Consider the following 15,168-nt stretch of genomic DNA (forward strand, 5'->3'; position numbering starts at 1 on the left):
TTGGAAACATTGCAGAACCTTTAAAGAAAAAGGGGTGGCGGCCATAGCACTAATCAACACATTTTCTAAAAGCCCATGCTAGGATAAAAATGGTTTATTGTCATGCCTCCATGGAATGAGAGGAAGGAGTGTACTCATGGTCAAATATCACTGAATATGTTGTTGGGGTTAATACTTTATGTGGAGTAGCATGTTAAGATCTATCCAAATGCATGTATTTGGAAACATAGCATAACCTTTAAACAAAAAGGGGAGAAAATATCCAATTTCAAGGTGTAGCATGAAGATGACTAGTCAGAAGATACACAAAAAGGACAAAAGGCAACAAAGAAGATGTAAAGATGGGAGATCATAATTGGGGATGTCTACTAGAAAAAGCACAAAGTGTGACCACAATTTGAATGTCAAAATTAGGGATCTCAAAGTCATTTTGAAGAGAAGTTCTCCCAAGTTCATATTGCATTTTTTTTTATTGGAAAGTATAAGTGAAATTCCTACATGGCTTGCGTTATTAGCATTCTAGCACTTTTTATATACCATTAGACAACATTAAGTTGTCTTAAGGAAAAAGTGTTTTATAAACCACAAAGTCATATGCATTGGGAGGGGACCCCACCTTGGAGACTTAAGTTAAATTTTGAACATATGTAGTGATGTCATCCAGTGACATGGAATCCATGGATGAACTAGAGAATGAGATGTGGCATCAAATGAGTGAATTAGATCATGACATGTGGTGACAAAATGATGAATCGGGTAGTGATGTGGTAGTCCAAGATATGAGGCACATGATGGCGACACATAGTAGATCGAATGATTGTCACCCTGTCACTAAGGAAAGATGCAAGGAGGATAACTATGTGACATGGTGACCAATGACATAGAGATGACATGGACCAATAATGTGGCAATGATAGGATGATGATGTGGTGATGTTGACTGCCTATTGATGTGTCCAAAAATATCACGTGTCACAAGGTTGCTATTTTGCAATGATGTGGCAAATTGCTGACTGGGATAGTGGCATAGTGATCGATGATGTGCAATGACATGGCACAATGATGTGGCAACCATGTGGCAGAATAGGTGACTAATGAGATGATGACATATGGTGCCCAAGTGGTAGTTGTTAGATGACAAAGAAAAAATCTAGTCAATCAAAGCACAACATGTGGTAGGGTTGGTCAAACAAGTTTGACCTAGATGGAAAAATAGGTGGAAACAATCAAAGGGATGAATTTTTTTTTTAAAAAATCAAAGAACACATGTTGGGTCTATTTAAAATTAAAAAAATTATATGTTATAGTTCAAACTTTATAAAAAGTCAAATATATGCCAAAATGATGTTTCAAAGCCATAGAAGGAGCCTATTTTTCATTTTAAGATTTTGGGCATTTCTAATAAGCAAATATGGCACAATTATATATCATCAGAATTGGGAGAGAACGAACTTTCTATTTTTGGAGTTTTTTTTTGCACAAGATATCACTAGTTCTAGTTATGCAATGATTTGTCTTAATGCCCAATTTTTAGTTACATTTAGTTAGGGCAATACAAATTTGATTTCTAGTGAAATGGTAAATGAAGTGAATGTAAAGGCAACATGAATGTAGTTATGGGTGAGCTTTGTCATATCCAAGTCATCTAAACAAAGGTTTTTTCAGCATTTCATGATGCACTTCAGATATTTTGGTAATAAAAGGGTTTCATCATTGAAGAAGAGATATTTCAGGTTTGTAACAAAATAATGATGAAAAAAAAAAAGATTTCATGGGTAGAAAGATGAGATATGTTTTACAATAGAAAGGAATGGATATTTAAGTGGACACTTGTCACCTTTAGATCAGATATGGGATTCCATTCTTCTTCTATATCTTTCTCTTTCTCATCCATTGTAAGGGTTAGTTGGCAATTTTCAGTGTGATACTACATTGTTGGTTTTAGTTTGTCTATGAGACCACATTGTTGGATCTAGAGCTATGATTCCACCACATTCTTTAGCATATTTCTCTTATATGAATAGTAGTAGTGAAGATAATATAGCTAGTTCTGATCTACTTAGTGGTTTTGTGAGTTATTTTACATGTAGCTGAATGTATAGTTTCAAAGAAATGAATACAAATAAGCAAGAATCTCTTGTCTTATTTTGATTCTCATCTCTTATCTTTGTAAGAACTGAGACCCATTTGATGCTCGTAAGGTTGTATGTCTGATATATTTTTTTATTGGAAGAAAGGGCCAAGTAAATGCTTGATATATTTGATACGGTTGATGGTTATTTGAGAAAGATACTTCATAAGAATGAGGTCTTTAAAAACACTCACATCTAATTCACAAAGTGATAAGATAGATCTGATATCTTGGTGTATGGAATATATCATTGGTATCATAGATGTATGTGTGTGATTTGTGGAATTGCCCAATAGATAAGGCACTAATCAACTATAGGGTCAACTTATTATTACTGTTGCATATTTGGGGTTTTACTAAAATCAACATCATTAATAAAATATCTTTCCCTTTAATGTTGAAGAATGGAAATGTGATACCCTCACTTAGCTTAGAAAATTATTTGGCCATTTTATTAGCTATTCCAGGTTTTTGATCTGTGCATATGTGCTAGAAGATTTAGGGTTTTTATTTGCTTTGTCAAGATTCAAGTGTATGTTTTAGTATTGGTACCATATAAGTGAATTTGAGGTACACCTACCTAGATTTGGTAGAGCCTGAAGTAGAAGAAGGATCTACCTTTATAGTTAGCTAGAGTCTGAAAGGATATGTGAAGGATGGGAAGTAATTTCCCCTAGATGCATCTTGTTCTCATTGGGGTAATTTGAAACCGTGATGTTTCAAAACACCAACAATATGTATGTATGTATGTATACAGAGAGATCTTTTTTAAAGTGCTTATCACATCTTAGCACAATAGAATTTTTTTGATCTAGTTGCATACATATTCCAAAATCCAAATAATAAAACAATAAAAATCACTCAACCCATGCTAAGTGACTTACCTCAAAGTCTTGCACACAAATAATGCAAACCATGAAAAATGGGTAGAGTTCACAAGAAATTCTACAAAAACATATCATAGAAGATATTTTTAGAAAGAAACAAGTCATAATTGCATTAAATGGGTCTAATTGTTGATAACTAGATTGATTATAAATCTTGTAGAGATGTCATCAGATTAGGTACAATAAAATGAATAATCAGTTGTTCCTAGCTAGCAAGATCAAATATAATTTTCCAAGTTGGATAAAATGCATATGCAGATGTATGTATGTATGTATGTATGTATGTATGTATATATGTATGTGTATATGCATGTATGTATGTATATACCTATATATATATATATGTATATATGTGTGTATGTATATATTTATGTGTATATGTATGTATGTGTGTATATGTATCTATGTATGTATATGTATATGTATATATGTATGTATACACATAGATACATATACATACATATATATATGTGTATAGATACATACATGCACACACATATATGCATGTGTCTATGTATGTATATATGTATATATACAGAGAGATCTTGTGGATTGTGGAGATCAGTGGAGATGTAGGATTTCATTACTATGCCCTTGTGTTTGATGCATTTTGTTGCCATTCCCTTGTGATCTTTGCATCTCATTTTCATGTTGTTGTGATGCAGGAGCATCCAGAGGTGTAAGGACAATCCTGTGTCAACTCAAAAAAAATGTACTTAGACTTAGTTTTTGTTTCATGTGGTTTTATTTTTGGATACCCATTTGGGTCAAATAAAAGTTCCAACTCTCATAGTTCCACTATCAGTGTTCTAGGATAGAGTATTTGAACACCTTGGGATACATGTAAATGCTAGAAAAATAGGAGTATGTAACTAAGCCATCATTTTGGTGAAATAGAAGGTGTAAATTGGATGGATGAATGTAATTTTAATTTAGAGCATTCCAAAAAAAGAATCAGGTCAAAAGGCCCCACGGTTTGAAAGTTATTTCAATTTTTCCATTTTTGGAGACCTCCTAAGAATGCTTCAAAGTTAGGTTAGGGGCATTAAATGACCTCAAATAGGGCCAAAAAATGGGGGATGAGAAACGCTGGTCCATAGGGCTATAGATCACTTCAAGAGCTTTCTAGAAATGTAAACAATTTGTCAATTGGAGCTATGATTCAAAAGTTATGCCTCCCAGAAGTTTGGTTATCATTTTTGGATTCTTCTAGATTTGTACCAACTTCTAACACAGCTTCTAGAGCCTTTTACTTGGTCGGTGGATGCCTACTAGCACTTTCTAGAATGTACTCCTAATCCTTAACCCACTAGGGTCTATTTAAGGACATTTATGGCATTGTAAAAGGCAGTTCGGAGTGGAGTTTGAGAGAAGGTACTGAAACGAGAAATTATCTCTAGAGTTATGCTATTGTAAGCTCAGAGGGCATGTTTTGAAGTCTATTTTCTCTGTACTAAATGTATTAGCTTATTTAAAAAGTTAATAAAATTTCCCTTTCCTGTTGTGTCCCATCAAGTGGTATCAAAGCAAGTTTTCCTGAGTGTGTAGACAGAGCACCGACTATGAGGTAGTTTGCACCAGGACTATGTGGTTGTGGGTTTAAGTTTAGAAGATGCCTCCATGAAGAGAGCATGGTGGAAGGGCCAGAGCTATTAATACTGAGGAGGTTAGAGCCCTCTAGAGGTAGGTAGAAGCATTGCAGGAGGAGCTCCGTAGAGGAACAAATGTTATTGCAAGTGACGAAAGTGAGGATGACAATGAAGAAGAAAAAATTGGACCAAAAGGGGAATTTGATGGGGAAGTTCTAAATTAAGCAGAGGAAATGCTTTTTAGGGCCATTACTAAGTTTGGGAAAAGACATACAATTGATGTGGGTGTATTTTTAGACAATCTGAATCCAGATGAGTTGATCGACTGGATCAATGAACTGGAAGAGTACTTTGAGTACAGAGATATCAGGGATCCAGATAGGGTTAAGTTTGCAAAGGCCAAACTAAAGGGCCATGCCAAAATTTGGTTGCAAGAGGTTCAATTGGAAAAAAATAGAAGAGGAAAAGAGAAGATCAAAAGGTGGGATTGTATGGTAGACAAATTGAAGAAGCAATTCATTCCTATTGATTATAAGCTTGATTTGTTTAAGAAGATGCATGGGTTAAAGCAAGCAAGAAGATTAGTCCAAGAATATACAGAGGATTTTTACCAACTCTTGATTAGAGAAAGGCATGTAGAATAAAATAAAGAGAAGGTTGCTCGTTATATCAGTGGGTTGCGACCTAGCATCTAGGAGGAATTAATTCTGGTAAGAATGACCAACGTTGAAGAGGCATACCAATTTTCCCTATGAGTTGAAGAGAAGCTAAATAAGAGTTTTGGAGGGAGACAAAGAGGGTGTGGTCAAGGAGGAAGGGGTAGTGGTAGGTCATTTGGAAGCCAAAATGAAATCCAAAAGAAGAATGAAGATGTGGGTACTAGCAGGAACCAGAGGAATGAGGGTTTCAACCGCTCCCGTGATCAATACTTTGGAAATCAGAGAGGAAGAGGTAGAGGACATGGACAAGGAAGAGGAAGCTTCCATGGTACCTATTTCCATTGCAATGAAGAAGGTCATTGTTCCTTTGAATGCCCTCAATGACAAGGAAGGATAGATAGGAGAGCTGAGGGTCAAGCTAGGGTTGCTCATGTGGATGATGATGCACAATCATCACATTCAAAAGATGTAGAAAGAGGAGAGACTTTAGTAAATGAAAGGGTCTTACTAAGTGGTGAGATTGAACCAGGAAAAAGGAGGAGTTTATTTCATTCTAGGTGCAAGTGTGAGGATAAATGTTGTGATGTGATCATTGATGGTGGTAGTACAGATAACTTAGTATCAAAGGAGATGGTCTCTAAGCTAAAGATCAAAAGGGAGAAACACCACTAGCCCTATCAGATTGCTTGGGTGAAAGATGATCATAAGGTCCTGGTAAGTGAACAATGTTTAGTGAAATTCAAAATTGAGAGTTACCATGATGAAGTTCTCTGTGATGTTATTCCAATGGAATTTTACCATCTATTGTTGGGAAGACTGTGGCAGTTTGATAGACATGTAGTACATGATGGTCATGCAAACACATACTCTCTAACAAAGGATGGAGTTCGCCACAAACTAAAGCCCATGAAAAAGGAAGGTGAAAAGGTATGTAGCAGTGCTAGGATTTGTCTTGTTGATGGAAGGAAGTTTTTAGATGGCATGAAACATCAGTGTATGTGCTATGCTTTGATTCCTAGGAAAGATAAAGAAGGTAGTAGTGAAATACCACTTGAAGTTTCAGATTTACTAGGTGAGTTTGGAGATATCATCTTTGATAATATTCTAGAAGGATTGCCACCAGTAAGGCAAATTAGTCATCAGATAGATTTGATCCTAGGAGCAAGTTTTCCTAACAAGGCTGCTGACAAGATGACTCCTACTGAAATTGAGGAGCTAAATAGATAGGTTCAGGAGCTATTAAGGAAGGGCTTGATTCGGGAGAGCCTAAGTCCATGTGTAGTACCTATAGTACTAGCACCAAAGAAGGATGGAGAGTGAAGGATGTGTACAGATTCTCGAGCTATAAATAGGATAACCATTAAGTATCGATTTCCTTTGCCAAGAATGGATGATCTTATGAATTGCTTGAGTGGAGCTCAGTACTTCACAAAGATAGATCTCAAGAGTGGCTATCATCAAATATGGATATGAGAAGGAGATGAGTAGAAAATAGCCTTCAAGACCAAGGAGGGTCTTTATGAGTGGTTAGTCATGCCTTTTGGATTGACAAACGCCCCAAGCACCTTCATGCGGCTTATGAATGAGGTACTTAAGAAGTTCTCAGGAAAATTTGTTATTGTCTATTTGGATGATATTGTAATTTTTAGTAAGACTTTGGAAGAACATTTATTGCATATTTGTAGTGTCCTTGAAAGGTTAAGGGAAGAGAAACTGTTAATTAATCTAAAGAAGTGTACATTTGCAAAAATAGAGTTAGTCTACTTGGGAATTTTTATATCACCTGAAGGTCTTAAAATGGATCCAGAGAAGGTAAAAGCCATCTTGGAATGGCCTACTCCAAGGTCTGCTATTGAGGTAAGATCATTTCATGGTCTGGTTAGTTTTTATAGGAAGTTCATTAAGAATTTCAGTGGCATACGTGCACCCCTAACTGACACAATAAGAGGGGATAGAAAAGAGTTCAAATGGACTGCATCAGTTGCAAGAAGTTTTGAATTTCTGAAGAAGAAGGTGACATAACAACTTGTGTTGGCACTTCCAAATTTTAGAAAGGTGTTCCAGGTGGATTGTGATGCTAGTAGCAGTGTTATTAGAGCTGTATTAAGCCAAGAAGGTAAGCCTATTGCATATTTTAGTGAAAAATTGAATGATCCAAAAAAGAAGTATTTTGTTTATGATCAAGAGTTCTATGCAATAGTTCAAGCCTTAAAGAAATGGAGGCATTATTTATTGCCAAAGGAATTTTTTTTATACTAATCATCAGGCATTATAGTACCTAAATAGCCAAGGTAAATTGAATCAGAGGCATATGAAGTGGGTAGAGTTCTTGCAGAGCTATACATTTGTGTTGAAGCATAGAAGTGGAAAATCTAACAGGGTTGCAGATGCACTAAGTAGGAGACAGTTGTTGCTTACAATAATGCAGGTTGAAGTAGTTGGATTTGATGAACTCAAGAATCTGTACCTTGAGGATCCTGATTTTGCTGAAGCATGGAAAGTTTGTAAAGAGCCTATTGTTAAAGACAGAACTAAGTGGTTAGACTATCTGATTCAGGATGGTATGTTATTCAAGGGCAGCCAATTGTGCATTCGAAGGAGTTCCATGAGGGAAAATCTAATTAAAGAGAAACATAGTGGAGGGATGGTAGGACATTTTGGTCAAGATAAGACCATTTCCATTCTTAGAGAACATTATTTTTGGCCACAAATTTCACAAGATGTGAAGAAGTTTGTACAGAGTTGTCAGATTTGTCAAGTTGCCAAGGGATTTAGTCACAATAGTGGACTATATTAGCCATTGTCTATTCCATCAAAGCTATGAGAGGACATAAGTATGGATTTTGTTCTTGGATTTCCGAGGACACAAAGGGGTAATGACTCAGTATTTGTGGTGGTTGATAGGTTCTCCAAAATGGCACATTTCATTTCATGCCACAAAACTCATGATGTTGTCCATATTGCAGACTTGTTTTTCAGAGAGGTGGTGAGACTACATGGTCTCCCAAGGAGTATAGTTTCTGACAGAGATACTAAATTTGTGGGGTATTTCTAGAGAACATTATGGAAAAAGTTGAAAAAAGACTTGAAATTCAATTCCACACATCACCCGTAGACTGACGGCCAAATAGAAGTTTGGGCAATTTGCTGAGATGTTTAGTTGGGGATAAGCCCAAGGGGTGGGATTTGATTCTACCACAAGACAAATTTGCTTAAAATAACTCTATAAATAGGAGTACTAGTAGATCACCATTCTAAATTTTTATATGGAAGTAGCCCAAGGAATGCACCAGAATTAAGAAAGATAGAGCAAGGGAAGAGGACAAGTGTTGAAGCTGAAGAATTTGTTGAACATATCAAGCATCTACATGAGGAGGTTAAGGCACACATTACCAAGATGAATCAAGAGTATAAATCTAGGGCTGATCAAAGGAGAAGACATAAGGAATTTCAAGTATGGGATCTAGTCATGGTACACTTAAGAAAAGAAATATTTCCAGCTGGTACTTACAACAAGCTGAAAATGAAGAAATTTGGCCCTTGCAAAATTTTGAAGAAACATGACTCAAGAAATGCATATGAAGTAGAGTTGTTAGATGGAATTCACATTTCTCCTATTTTCAACATTGTATACTTAACAGAGTATCATGATCATGGTGCAGATGAGGAGCTGATGTTAGAGCCATGTCCAATTCCTACTTCTAAGAAGGAGGAGATAGAAGACATTCTAGATCATCGTGTGGGTAGGAGTACCAGAAATAGGCAATATGAAGAGTATTTGGTCAAGTGGAAAGGACGGTCGATAGAGGACTCAACTTGGATTTCAGCAGCTGAGGTTTCCCATTTGGGATTTCCTCTACCATTCATAAATTGACAAGGTCACTTTTCAATCTACCCTAGGTTTCTGATGCAGGAGCATCTAGAAGTGTAAGGGCAATCCTGTTTCAATCCAAAAAAAATGTACTTAGACTTAGTTTTTGTTTCATGTGTTTTCATTTTTGGATACCCATTTGGGTCAAATAAAGGTTCCAACTCTCATAGTTCCACTATCAATGTTCTAGGATAGAGTATTTGAACACCTTGGGATACATGTAAATATTGGAAAAATAGAAGTATGTAATTGAGCCATCATTTTGGTGAAATGGAAGGTGTAAATTGGCTGGATGAATGTAATTGTAATTTAGAGCATTCTAGAAAAAGAATCAAGTCAAAAGGCCCCATGGTTTGAAAGTTATTGCAGTTTTTTAGTTTTTGGAGACCTCCTAAGAATGCTTCAAAGTCAGGTTAGGGGCATTAAATGACCTCAAATAGGGCCAAAAATTGGGGGATGACTGAAGCTGGTCCATAGGGCTATAGAGCACTTCAAGAGCTTTCTAGAAATGTAAACAATTCGTCAATCGGAGCTACGGTTCAAAAGTTATGCCTCTCGAAAGTTCGGTTACCATTTTTGGATTCTTCTAGATTTGCACCAACTTCTAATGTGGCTTCTTGAGCCTTCTACTTGGTTGATGGATGCCTACTAGCACTTTCTAAAATGTACTCCTAATCCTTAACCCTCTAGGGTCTATTTAAGGATATTTCTAGCATTGTAAAAGGTAGTTCGGAGTGGAGTTTGAGAGAGGGTAGTGAAAGGAGAAATTATCTCTAGAGTTATGCTATTGTAAGCCCATAGGGCATGTTTTGAAGTCTATTTTCTTTGTACTGAATGTATTAGCTTGTTTACAAAATTAAAAAAAATTCTCTTTCATGTTATGTCCATTCTATTCTTGGGTTGTGTCCCCATCATGTTTCGATCTCTATATATGTATGTAAGTATGTATGTATGTATATATGCATACATACATACACACACATATGCATGTGTCTATGTATGTATGTATGTATATAAACAAAGATATCTTTATATATATATATATACATACATACATACATAGACACACACATATGTGTGTGTATTTATATATACACATACATATACATAAAGAGAAGCTTCTCTAATCACCTATTAGGGGAAATATAAATAGATGCATGTTTATAAGGAAAATAAAAAAAAATTTACATAGGTAACTTTTCTCCCCTTGAAGAAAATCATAGAGCAAGGGCACATAAATCACAAGTGCATGACATGGAAATAAAATCATAGAGCAAGGGCACAGATATCACAAGGGCATGACAAAAAAATGTAGAGATCACAAGGGCATGAAAATAAAATCGAGTGATCACATGGGCACAACAACAAAATCCTAGATCTCCACTAATCTCCACCAAGGGTATGAAAAAAAAGTGCAGATATAATAAGGGCACAACAATGAAATGTAGTGATCACATGGGCACGATAATGAAGTCTCCACCAACATTCATAGCTCTCCATCCTCATTTAGAGCTCTCCACCCTCTTTCATGTACAACTCTCCATAATTGATAAATCCAAATGGGGAATTATCTATGTCATGTTTTCTTTTCTTTTAGTTTATACTCACATAGGCTCTGCAATTATGATGAAAATTTGGGTATTGCAAGGACATCAATGACAATTACAAAAAAAAAATGAAAATCCACAAATTAGTATACCATTGCAATTTTCCCCAAATGTTTTAGTGAACTTAAGTGTTTAATAATTTCAATATGAAGATAAAAAAATTTTTGGTTGAGATTCCTACTATTGAAAGTTAGTTATTTGATCTTGTGATTAAGAGTAGAGGAAGAAGAAAGAAGATTTCTAATTAGATGAAGGCTTGCAAAAAGTATGATTCATTTTATCCTAGTAGTTGAAGTAGCAAGAGAAGAGATGATATTTCTGATGATACAATTGGTTGTAGTAGTAAGTTTGCACAAACTTCTAGGATGATTGATGAAGAGAATTTGTGGATTAAGAATGTACATGGGATTTATGTCATTTGTTCAAATGTTAATAAATTCTTATGGAACATCCTTTTTTTGAAATTTTTGGTGTCTAATCGATGTGCATCCTTGGGCTATATGACCTTAAGTGCTACTTATAGTATCCCCTTTGCAGATGTCATAGATTCATGGCTCACTTTGATCAAGATTCATCTTCTCCTCTCTTTAGGAACCTTAGTGATCCTATGGTCTCTCATGACCCTAATCCTTCTATGGAGCATGACTCTTCTTATTTATCTCATGATGAGGATGAGGCTTTAAGGGTTCATCCTGAACAAGTTCATTAGATTGCTACTAAGATTGATAAAATGCTTCTACAAGGGAATCACAATATCGATACTATGGCTTCTTTTGATGCTCTTAAGAAAGTGATTTTTATTGATGGATGTGGATCTTTTGCATGGTCTTACTCACCTTGTCCACACTCATGTTAAGCTTTCAGCTCAAGCCACATTTGAAATAGGAATAGCTTTATGTATCACTAGTGTTGAACCTACCTTGTCTCTTTCCAAACCTATCTCTAGTATTCCTTCTTATGTTTCTCCTATTGTGACTACTTATATTCAACCATTTAATCCTCCTATTTTTATTCTTACTATTTCTTCTCTAACTATGAGTGTTCAACCTACTTAATTTTCTTCTCACAACCTTCTTCCAATAGTGTTCCTTACACTTATCCTAATCCTCCTACCTTGATTCCTAATGTCCCACCTATAGCACTTACTATTATAGCTAATTTTTACACTCTTCCTAGTGTGTGAAATGTTTCATTGCCACCTATTTCCTCTATTGATTCCACTATCATTAGTATTGCTCAAATTTTTTCTTCCTTGCAACAACAAATTTCTTCCCTTAATCCAAGTTTAATGTCCCTACACCAAAATAATGCAAACCAAGAAAAATGGGTAGGGTTCACAAGAAATTTTACAAAAGTATATCATAGTAGATATTTTGGAAAGAAACAAGCCATAACCTAGTTAAATTGGTCTAGTTGCTGATTAGTTATGTTGATTACAAATTCTTTTAGAAATATAATTAGATTTGGTACAATAAAACAAGCAATCAATTTTTCCTAGATAACAAGATCAAATACAATTTTCCAAGGTGATAAAAATGCATATGCAGATGCATCACTTGCATGCCAAGCATGAAGCACATTCTCCAATTTATAATGAATGGTTGGATATTAAGGCTCCATACACTAGCCCAACAATGGAAGCCAAGGATGTAACCATGCATGTATTGGCACACTCTCCAAGCAAGGATCCCAAATGTTTAGTATTGTTGTTAATTTGAGGATCACTATATGATCTAGAATGTTATGAAGTATTAAAGCCAATAGTAACTTCTCCCATGTCTCTAGAAAATGTAGCATAGGTTCAGGGTCCCTTGGCTCCTAGGAATTTGTAGCAGCTATTCTCACTACTAGAAGAATAACTTCAGTGAAGAGTTGAAGAAGCAATTTCTGATTCTGTGTAAATGCCATAATCATGAGGCTTATTCCCTTGCAGAAGCCTCTGCCACAATGATATTACCTCTGAACCATGAAAAGGATTCAAATGTATGTATGTATGTATGTATGTATATACATATATATAGCCTAGAAAAAATGGGCAGAGTTATTGTCATTATTAATGGGAATTATATTTCACCTACATACATATATTATGTATATACATATTTCCCATTAACTTTGCATTATTTTGTATGATATTTTGAGGTAAGTCACTTAACATGAGTTAAGTGAGTTTTATTTTTTATATATTTAGATTCTGGAATATGTATGTAACTGGATCAATTTCTCTATTGTGCTAAGATGTAATAAGCACCTTAAAAAATATCTCTCTATATATATATACATACTTACATACATGTGTGTGTGTGTGTGTGTGTGTGTGTATGTATATATATATATATATATATATATATATATATATATATATATATATATATATATATATATATATATATATATATATATATATATATATATATATATATGTATGTATATACATATATACATATATACATATGTATATCTATATATAGGAATCAATAAAGAATTGTGATGAATTGCTCATGAGTAATGAAGATGGACTTCCCTTGAGAGTATCAGGATGTGATGAGGACATTATAGGTACTTTAAATATTGATCCTTTCTCAAATATTTTAGATGTTAATAGGGAATTGATATGGTAGTGTGGGGGAGGTGAGACCAAATGAGCATCAACCTTCATGTGGTTGACCCTAATTAGTAGAGAATATTAAACTATTCTCAAAACCATGTAAAGCTCAACATTAACCTATGATTGCATGACAAATAATGATGTGAATCTCTTAGTTTCAGACAATAAAAAAGGATACCATAGTTCAATATGCAATCTCAATTTATATGCATATGACATTAGGTGGAGCTGAAAAAATCTAAAAAGTTTGCATTTTTGTTAGAGGTTTGCACAGACCTATTAAATAAATGTAAACATTTTTGGGTTTTTAAGCCTTTCCTATTGTCCATGCATATAGAACACAACTTCATGTGAATTCTGAATTCAAAGTAGTATTCACAATTGTCTCAAATCAATGGTATAATGTTAATGGGGAATTTATTAATGGAATGAATAAATTTTATTAATGAATGAATTTTAGATGTTAATAGAAACTTTAGATGTTGGGGGGTGGGGCCAAATGAGCTTCCACCTTCATGTGGTTGGCCTTGATTAGTAGAGAATATTAATTTTTTCTCGAAGCTAAGTGAAGCTTAACATTAACCTATGATTTAATGACAATTAACTGTGTGAATCTGATGTTACTCCTCATACTCATATTGCTTCCTAAATTATCAAATTAAATGTAAGAAATATTTTATAGCTCATTATAACTAGATAAGATGGGTTCCCTATCCATGATTATTAAATCCATTAAAAAAGGCATTGACTTCACCTATTGAGGAGGAATATCTTGAGACCAAAGGTGGAAGCATGTCATGACTAATAAATCCATATAAAAAGGCATTGAATTCACCTTGATAACCTACTTTAGAGACTAAAGGTAGTATGGTAGTTGTCCATTTGCAATTTCATTCCCCATGTTCCTCAAGTGATCGTGCATTCTTATCTGAACATCTTCATCCTCCTCAACAAGAAATCTATTGAAAAGGGTTCCCCAACCAAGTGTTCCATAAAGCTTAGCATCCCATCCTACAATGGCCACACTTCTTCTTTCTCCAATGAAGAAACATGATGCATCCAAGAACATCTTCTTCTCTTGCTTCCTTAGAGCATCATAGATGACTTTGAGCCTCTTCATGATGTCCTTGTTGAGAATCTAGGAATACTTATTCAACATTTGATTAAATTTATTTTTTAATAATTCAGCAAACTACTTTAATTGTAATAACTTGTTCTGATGAATAGTCATCACTCCTACAACATTGTTGTCACATTCTTGTTGCAATTGCAATAGACTATTCTGATGGATAGTCATCGCTCCCACAATAGCACTATCGCATACTTGTCACGCCTATGATGACTTGCTTTAATAGACTATTCTGATGGATAGTCATCGCTCCCACAATAGCACTATCGCATACCTGTCACGCCTATGATGACCTGCTTTAATGGATAGTCTTTGGTCCTACAACATAGGCAATTGGGATGATAGACTAAAAGCCTAAGCCATTGTATTTGTTATGGTCTACTATCATAATTATGATGGTATGAAGATGATCTCTTGCCCTTGTCTTCTTCCAAGTTACGAGAGATTTTTCCATCAAAATTGCGATGGACATCCTTGCTATCACAATTTGTGATAGAAAAAGTCTAACACCCATCTGACAAGAGAAAAAAATTTATACTCTCACTTGGGTGGTGGGTGGCCATCACAATTTCAATTTACTTCCATCATAATTTGGGCTCAAATATAGTAGTGATTCCATGTCTACAAGGATTATTCAGGTGCACTAGCTTGGCACAATTTATGGATTACCATGGACACAATAGAAGTC

The sequence above is a fragment of the Cupressus sempervirens genome, chromosome 5 (assembly GCF_028749045.1).
Source record: "Cupressus sempervirens isolate cs-2001-9-10 chromosome 5, ASM2874904v1, whole genome shotgun sequence".
In the NCBI taxonomy this organism is placed as follows: domain Eukaryota; kingdom Viridiplantae; phylum Streptophyta; class Pinopsida; order Cupressales; family Cupressaceae; genus Cupressus; species Cupressus sempervirens.